Genomic DNA, 8090 nt, shown 5'->3' with positions numbered 1-8090 from the left:
GATCATGACCTGAGCCGAAGGCAGTCGCTTAACCAACTGAGCCACCCAGGCGCCCTATAGTAACCATTTCTAACTTGGCTAAAAGGAAGCATGCTTCTTCCGGTAGAAAAGGCCTGTCCCTGCTCTGTCCAATTTGAAGCAAATTCAATGCTTTAGTTCTTGAGGCCGTTATAAAAAGACAAAAAAAAAAACAAACTTATCTCTTTTACAGATTGGTACTCCTCAAAGGGAGGTATCTTGAAGCTCTCCACTGACGTGGTGCATGACCTTCGGTGAGTTATTTGACCTTCCCTAAGTCCTGCCTTCTTTTTTTTTTTTTAAGATTTTATTTATTTATTTGGCAGAGAGAGAGAGTGCACCTGGGGGAGCGTCAGGCAGAGGGAGAGGAAAAAGCAGGCTCCCCACGGAGCAGGGAGCCCGACCCCAGGACCCTAGGATAGTGACCTGAGCCGAAGGCAGACGCTTAATCAACTGAGCCACCCAGGTGCCCCTAAGTCCCACCTTCTTTATCAGAGAACAACTTCAGGGGTGTGAAAAGCGGATGAGATGCACATGTAAAGCACAGTGCCCGGCACACAGTGGGCTCTGGTGACTTACACCTTCTTTACTCACCAGCAAACATCCATCGAGCACCACACCAACACAAGCCAAGTGTGGAAACACAGAGATGAAGGCGACAGGGTTCCTAGGCAAGAGCTGGGGCATATTGCCTGGTGCAGGGCATAGACCCACGAGTGTGGTGAGTATAATAAGGACGCCAGCAAAGCCTTGTGGCAGCAGGAATTGAGGAAGTCTCCACTGCAGGGATATTTGAACTGGGCCTTGAAGTTTGGGAAGGCAAGAGAGGAGGAAGGGCACTATGGGAAGGGCAGAACATGTAGGAAGACAGAGAGATGAGAAATACATGGGCTACCTTTCAGTGCCTAAGAGAGATCATTACACAATGAAAGCATGGAGTGGAAATACATCAAGGATCATCTGTCTTGCTTGCTCTCTCTATCCTGCAATTTAGGAGGTCCAGAATCATGTGGCCTGTTTTGTTTCTGTTTTTGTTTTATTAAGTCACTGAATGTTTTCTAGAGAAATCAATTCCAAGTATTATCTGGCCTGTTTCCTGGTGCCTATGGCTACCATTCACACTCAGCTACGCTCATTTCCATTATTTGGTAGTATCTAAAAGAAATTTTATCCGCGGCGGCTTTCTGAGGTTGACTCTTGGGGCAAAGGGGCCAGAGAAATGTGGGTAGAGGGGTTAGCAGCCGCATCTGAAGGAATAGGCTTGGGGCGCCTGGGTGGCTCAGTCGGTTGGGCGTCTGCCTTTGGCTCGGGTCATGGTCCTGGAGTCCTGGGATGGAGCCCCGCATCGGGCTCCCTGCTCAGCAGGGAGTCTGCTTCTTCCTCTCCCCCAGCTCATGCTCTCTCTCGCTCTCTCTTGCTCTCTCTCAAAAAAAAAAACAAACAAAATCTTTAAAGGAATAGGCTTGCGCTTATTTCCTCATATCAGTTCACTAGCTGTTTGCCTTGACTGAAACATTTATCTTCTTTTTGTCAGTGGTTCTCTTCTCAAGACCTTCAGCATTTTCCACCTTCAATTAAAGCAATTTACAAAGGAGGGGACATAAAGTGTAACCAAGTAGCATAAAGTAAAAATAAATTTAGAAAGATAAAACAAAGGGAAAACAAGAGTAGAGCAGCAGTCTGGAGCCAGGAATCCTGTTAACAAGAAAAATGTTTACCCTGGATTTGGTTCAAAACTTCCTAGAAGCCAGAGTGAAGAAGGAAACCAGACACAGTTTACACCATCTACAGTTTACACCGTCTAACTATGCTATTCAATGTGATAGCTGCTAGTGCTTGAAATGAAGCTAGTCCAAATTGAGATGGGTCCTGAGTATAAAATACACATTGTGTTTCAAAGACTTAGTATAAAATAAAACATAGACTATCTCATTCATAATTTTTAATGTTTATTACTATTGAAATTCTATTTTAGATATATTGGATTAAAACATCTTATTAAAATTAATTTCACCCGTTCCTCTTTACTTTTTTGAAAATACAGCTACTAGAAAATTTAAAATTACATTGGATATGGCTCATTTTGTGGTTCTCATTATAAATCTATTGGACAGTGCTGGCCTTTAAGATAAAAGCATTCATTGACTGACTGATGAATGGATAAAGTATGGTGTATCCATGCAGGGGCAAACAGTTCAACAATAAAAAAGGAATGAAATAATAGGTATAGAGTTTCTTTTGGGGACGATAGCAATGTTCTAAAATTCACTGTGATCATGGTTGCTTAACTCTGTGAATATATTACACGCCACTGAACTGTAAACTTTGAAAAATGAATACATTATATTTAGCTATGTTATAATAATAAAATAAAAGTTTTTGAACTTCCAGGGGGTGGGGAGATAAAATCATAGTCGGTTGCTCAGAAGAAACCCAACTGTTCTTAGTACCTAGGTAAGAAGTATCTCTCTAACAGCACCCATTGGAAAGCATACCATCCATATTCACTTAAACATCAATATTCATTATCAATATTCTCGGAGTAAACACAGGGATGACTTTTGCAGGTCTGTCTTGTATGGTGTTTTCAATATTTCTCAGTGGTATCACACTCCATCCAGTAGACACCTATATGCTAATGGCTTCCAAATTCCTCCCTCCGGCCCAAGTCTTCCTCTTCAAACTCCATAGCCAGGCATTCTTGATGTCATACATGTACCTCAAGGTCAACATGACCAAACACTACTCCCCTGTATTTTCTATCTAGTTGGTGCTACCATCTATCGTCCAATCACCAATGCTAGAAACCTGGGATTTCTTGAATGTTCATTGTCTTTCAACCCACACCGTCCCTCTGCCAACTGAGGCTTCCAAATAGTTCTCGAATCTATGTCCTCATCTCCTTCCTCTCTACACTGCCCCTCAGCGTTCATTATCTCCTGCCTGGATGGTCAGCATCCCCTTAATGGGTCTCTGCTCCAGGTCATGTGGGTTTGAGTGCTTCCTATAAGGTTTATTTTATTTTTTTAAGTAGGCTCCGTGTCCAGCATGGAGCCCAACACGGGGCTTGAACTCACAACCCTGAGATCGAGACCTGAACTGAGATCAAGAATCAGACACTTAACCAACTGAGCCATCCAGGTGCCCCTATAAGTAACTTTTTTTATGACAAATGTATTAGACCATTACTTGTATAATTACAAATTAATTCACTTTATTTTTTTAAAAAATTTTATTTATCTCTTAGAGAGAAAGCATGAGAGAGAGCACAAACGGGGGGGCGGGTAGAGGGAGAAGCAGACTCCCTGCCGAGCAGGGAGCCCGATGTGGGGCTCGATCCCAGGACCCCAGGATCATGACCCGAGCCAAAGGCAGATGCTTAACTGACTGAGCCACCCAGGCACCCAAATTAATTCACTTTAAAAATACATGTAAAAATTATCTACCTGCCAGTGTTGTAGTGAAGACTTAAATGAGACAATGACTATAAAACTCATTTCCTGACACAAAAAAGCTCTTGCTACACAGACTAGAGACACCATATCTGGTAAGGACTCCTGAAAAAGGCAAGAGGAGACGATATTTCTGAGCACTGACTCAGCCTGGCACTTTCTTTCCATGACATATTCTGTAAGGTAGATGCTTTGTGTGGCCTTGGGCTGCTTAGTTATTTAACCCTTCTCTGCTTTAGTATCCTCATCTACAAAATGAGAATAATAATAGAACCTGTTTTCTAGGATGTTGGGACAATTCATGCATGAATACATATCAAACTTCCCGAATAGTGCTTTGTGAGTGTTAGCTATTAACATCATCATCATCATCCCTATATTTTATTTTATTTTTTAAAATATTTTATTTATTTATTTGAATGAGAGAGAGAGGGAGAGAGAGCACAGAGGCAGAGGGAGAAGCAGACTCCCGCTGAGCAGGGAGCCCAGCATGGGGCTCTATCCCAGGACCCTGGGATCATGACCTGAGCTGAAGGCAGATGCTTAACCGACTGAGCCACCCAGGCGCCCCTCATCCTTATATTTTAGCTGAGAATACAGATGTTCAAAAGATGAGGTGACTTAACCAAGTTCCCACAGCTAGGAAATGTCTGACCTAGAATGTTAACACAGATCTGTGGAAGTGTTTTCCCACTGTACCGTGTGGGAAGTCCTTCCCCCACTCTACATGCATGTATAAAAAAACCAAACACAGAACTCAGTAGGGACCAGGGGCCTGGGGAGAGGAGAGGAATGGGGAGTTGTTGTTTAAGGGGTATGGAGTTTTCAAATAATGCAATATATGTTAAGAAAAAAAAAAAGAAGAAGAAGAAGAAGGTAGCAGGAGGGGAAGAATGAAGCGGGGGAAATCGGAGGGGTAGAGGAACCATGAGAGACGATGGACTCTGAAAAACAAACTGAGGGTTCTAGAGGGGAGGGGGGTGGGAGGATGGGTTAGCCTGGTGGTGGGTATTGAGGAGGGCACATTCTGCATGGAGCACTGGGTGTTATGCACGAACAATGAATCATGGAACACTACATCTAAAACTAATGATGTAATGTATGGGGATTAACATAAGAATAAAAAAAATAATAAAATAAAAAAAATAAAAAACTAAAAAAAAAAAAGGGGGTATGGAGTTTTAGTTTTGCAAGAGGAAAAAAGCTCTGGAGATGGATGGTGGGGATGGTTGCAGCACAATGTGAATGTACTTAATGCCACTGAACTACACACTAAAAATGGTAAATTTCTGTTATGTGTATTTTGGCCACAATTTAAATAAATAAATAGATAGCAAACAAACAAATACAGAAAGCTAAATATGGAATAAATGTGCGTTAAGCCCGCCAGCCTAGCAGCTGGGGCCGCAGCCAAAGGCCCTTCATGGGCTTGAAGCCCTCAGAGCCTCTGGCCATGGCCTTCCCACACCTGATCCGAACTCCACCCAATTCGTCACCAAGCATTCATCCCTGCATAGACCCCAGAGCAGCTTCCTATCCCTCCGCTCAGCCCTCTTGGTTCAGTCCCAGTCCAGAGGAGCAGGTCATATGCTAGCCTCGATGTACCTTCCAGATCCTGCCCCCAGGAACCTGGGCACCTGCTCTTCTCTCTGACGCCCTGCCTCACGGTCAGGCCCAGCTCAGATGTCACCTGTCTTCTGAAGGCCACAGAGGTGCCGCCTCGGGCCCACCCCTCAGCAAGTGCACGGCGACACGTTCACAGGGGCACCTGTCCCACCAGCTTCGTTCATGTTCCAGCCAGTGAACCGCAGAGCCCACTCAGCCCACTGCGTTTTGCTTAGCTGGCTGCAAAGAAGACACATCTAAGTAAAGGGCTCAGATAGAGCTTTTGGGTTTGGGTTTTTGCTGGAGGATCCGCAATGAAATATTAATGTCAAGACTGCCCCCCCTCCATCAGGCATGTCCAGTGTCCTCTGCTCCAAAGCCTGACAACGTGGACGATCTCTGGTGGACCCTGCTCCAGAGGAATGGGGTGCTTGTGCGTTGATCCATTCTGACATTATTCACCTGCACACTGGCTCGTGCATTAGTCATTACCCAGTGGGAATGTCTTGGCAGCCCTCCCTCAGTCCTGGAGCTCTTTCAGAAATGAGCATCGTAGGGCGTCTGTCCCCTCCCATCTTACCGGTGGCACCTCCTGACCAACACGGCACAGGTCTCCAGCCTGCGAGGCTTTGCCAAGGATGTTCATTCAGTGAAAACCCTTGCTGAGGCTCCCAGCCCCGCCTCAGGTATGCGGCGAGCCAGATCTCCGCCGCAGCAACCTGCCATTTCTCTGGCATCACTCCCAGTAAGAGGACCTGAACTCCGTACGTCATGCTGGCCCCCTGCCCTTGGTTTCTTTATCACTTGTCAGCATTTACTCTGTGCCAGGCACGGTGTTGAGCCCTGGAGATAAATATCCCTGTGCTCGTGGATCTTCCAAGTAGTGGGGGGGACAGGCAGCCCCCAATAAACAAAAATGACAAATTGCAATAAGAGCAAAGACGAGAAAGTACCGGATGCTGTAGGACATAACGCAGAGGCAGTGGTGGCCGGAAAATGCCATTGAAATTGGGCGGAACGTCGGGAAAGCCTCTCTGTGCAAACAATGTCTATGGGAATCCTGGGGAGCAGCTCCCTTCACCCCCACGTTCACAGACACACAGACGCACGAACACACCCACATTCATACACACAGGCACACGGACACCCAGAGTCACACGGAGATCCGCAGACACACTCAGACACACGCACACACAATACACAGATGCATGCACATGCGCACATCCCTCCATGACATTTCAACACTGCTCCTGAAAGGCCATCTGAGGTGACTTTTGACCTGATGGTGCACTTATGAAAGTATTAGGGACTGAGGGCACGTGAAGAAGATGTTCCCACTGCCCTCAGCACAGCGCTCAGCAAATGGCTCTGCACCCAGCTGAGTGACGGCTCTTGGCTGATTTAACTCGGCCTCTCATTTGCTGAGGCCAGCACTCCAGACTCTCTGAATATGTGACATCTGCACATTCCAGTTTCCAGCCATCAGCTCCTCCTTGAAATATCAGCTCAAATGCGTCCTTTAGCATCTGCTAGTTCTGAAGCTTTGACACACATTTGCATATTCCCATGGTGGGTGGAGGGGAGTTCAGGGAAATGGGAAGGTCAGTAGGACATTCTGATTTGACTGCAATTTTTATTTTTTATTTTTTTTAACGAGAGGGCTTTTTTTTTTTTTAAATGAGACTACTGAATAATCAGTGATCTCATGTTTTAAAATTGGCAGATTACATAGTAATACACTTAAACGCCTCTAATCATTGGCTCTCCGGTTCCACGGCCGAGGGAAGGGCAGAGTGGCAGCAAGCGGCTTCACCTGCCACGGAAGAGAACCCAGAATTACTTTGAGGGCCCCCTCCGTTCCCACCAGCTCCTCGTCCAAAAGCAGTACTCGAATCTCAAATCTGGGAGAGGCATGAAGAAAGCTGTCGGGCTTTTCTTTTAGCAAGCGGTGGGAAAGCCCAGGGACATCTTTGGTTTTGTGCAGTTTCCCTCCTCTCCTCCCGCACATTCCACAAAAAGAAATGCAGGCTACAACCCTGTGGTGGTGGCCTTTGTAAGAACTGGCTCTGAACACGGTGGGTTACAATTCCGTGGCTCCTGATAGAGTCAGCTCTGGCAGACCCACCGAGTTTGCCAGGAAAATCAATACGAAGCTGACAGATCAAAAGTGAGTCATGCCAGCCTGCCTCTTAGGAAATGGTTAGATTGGTGTCTGACTGATAACACCTCAGTGCTTTTCATAGTAGGTCTGAAAATAGCTCAGAATTCTTTAAATGTCTGGAGATGTAGGCGATGAAAAGAGTTTTGAGTGGAAAAAACCTCCTGGAGAACCCCAATTCTGTTTCTACCATGTTCCCCCAGCCTGCCTGCCTCATACCATATCCCTGGGTGTCCAGGGACGACTCAGTGCTGGACAGACTCACACGGCTCTTTGGGAGACCATGAGTCTAGGACTCAGGATTGGCCATCCTAGACAGGTAGTGAGCTTGGTCATCCAACATTCAAGCCCTTTGTGCTGCCAATGCTTGTGTCCCTGGTTACAAATCTCCATGTCCCCATCACCTGCCCCTCATTGCCCCATTGAAAGGCCACTCCTTCCTAAAGGAGCACTTTTGTCTGTCCTCGAGCCTAACTGGGCCCATGCAATGCAGGTTTTTCACTTCCTCAGCTGTGACTCTTCATGTCAGTGGTGCTTACGTCTTCAATATAAGCAACAGCCATAGCCAAAGAAGTCACCAGTAAGTCTAAGATACAGGGAGGGAAAGAGGAACATGGTGGAGGGTTGCAGGGAAGGATGGATTGGCGGACGGAGAGCCTGGACACGAGTCTGTTGGAAATGAGCAAAGCATGAGTTAAGGAGCAATGACGTGGGGTGGGAGGCTTTAGAGGGAATACAAAGGGACCGAAGTACAAGATGCAGTGAAGAAAGGAGGGACAAAACCTGGTGCCCACTAGGCAGGGGCATGAGGGGGAGGGAGAGTACCATCAGGAGTATCCCTGAGCCACTGTTTCTCC

This window comes from Leptonychotes weddellii, chromosome 4, assembly GCF_054177405.1.
Source record: "Leptonychotes weddellii isolate Sample4059 chromosome 4, ASM5417740v2, whole genome shotgun sequence".
In the NCBI taxonomy this organism is placed as follows: Eukaryota; Metazoa; Chordata; class Mammalia; order Carnivora; family Phocidae; genus Leptonychotes; species Leptonychotes weddellii.
The sequence above is the reverse complement of the archived record's forward strand: the minus strand, read 5'-3'. Positions refer to the sequence as shown.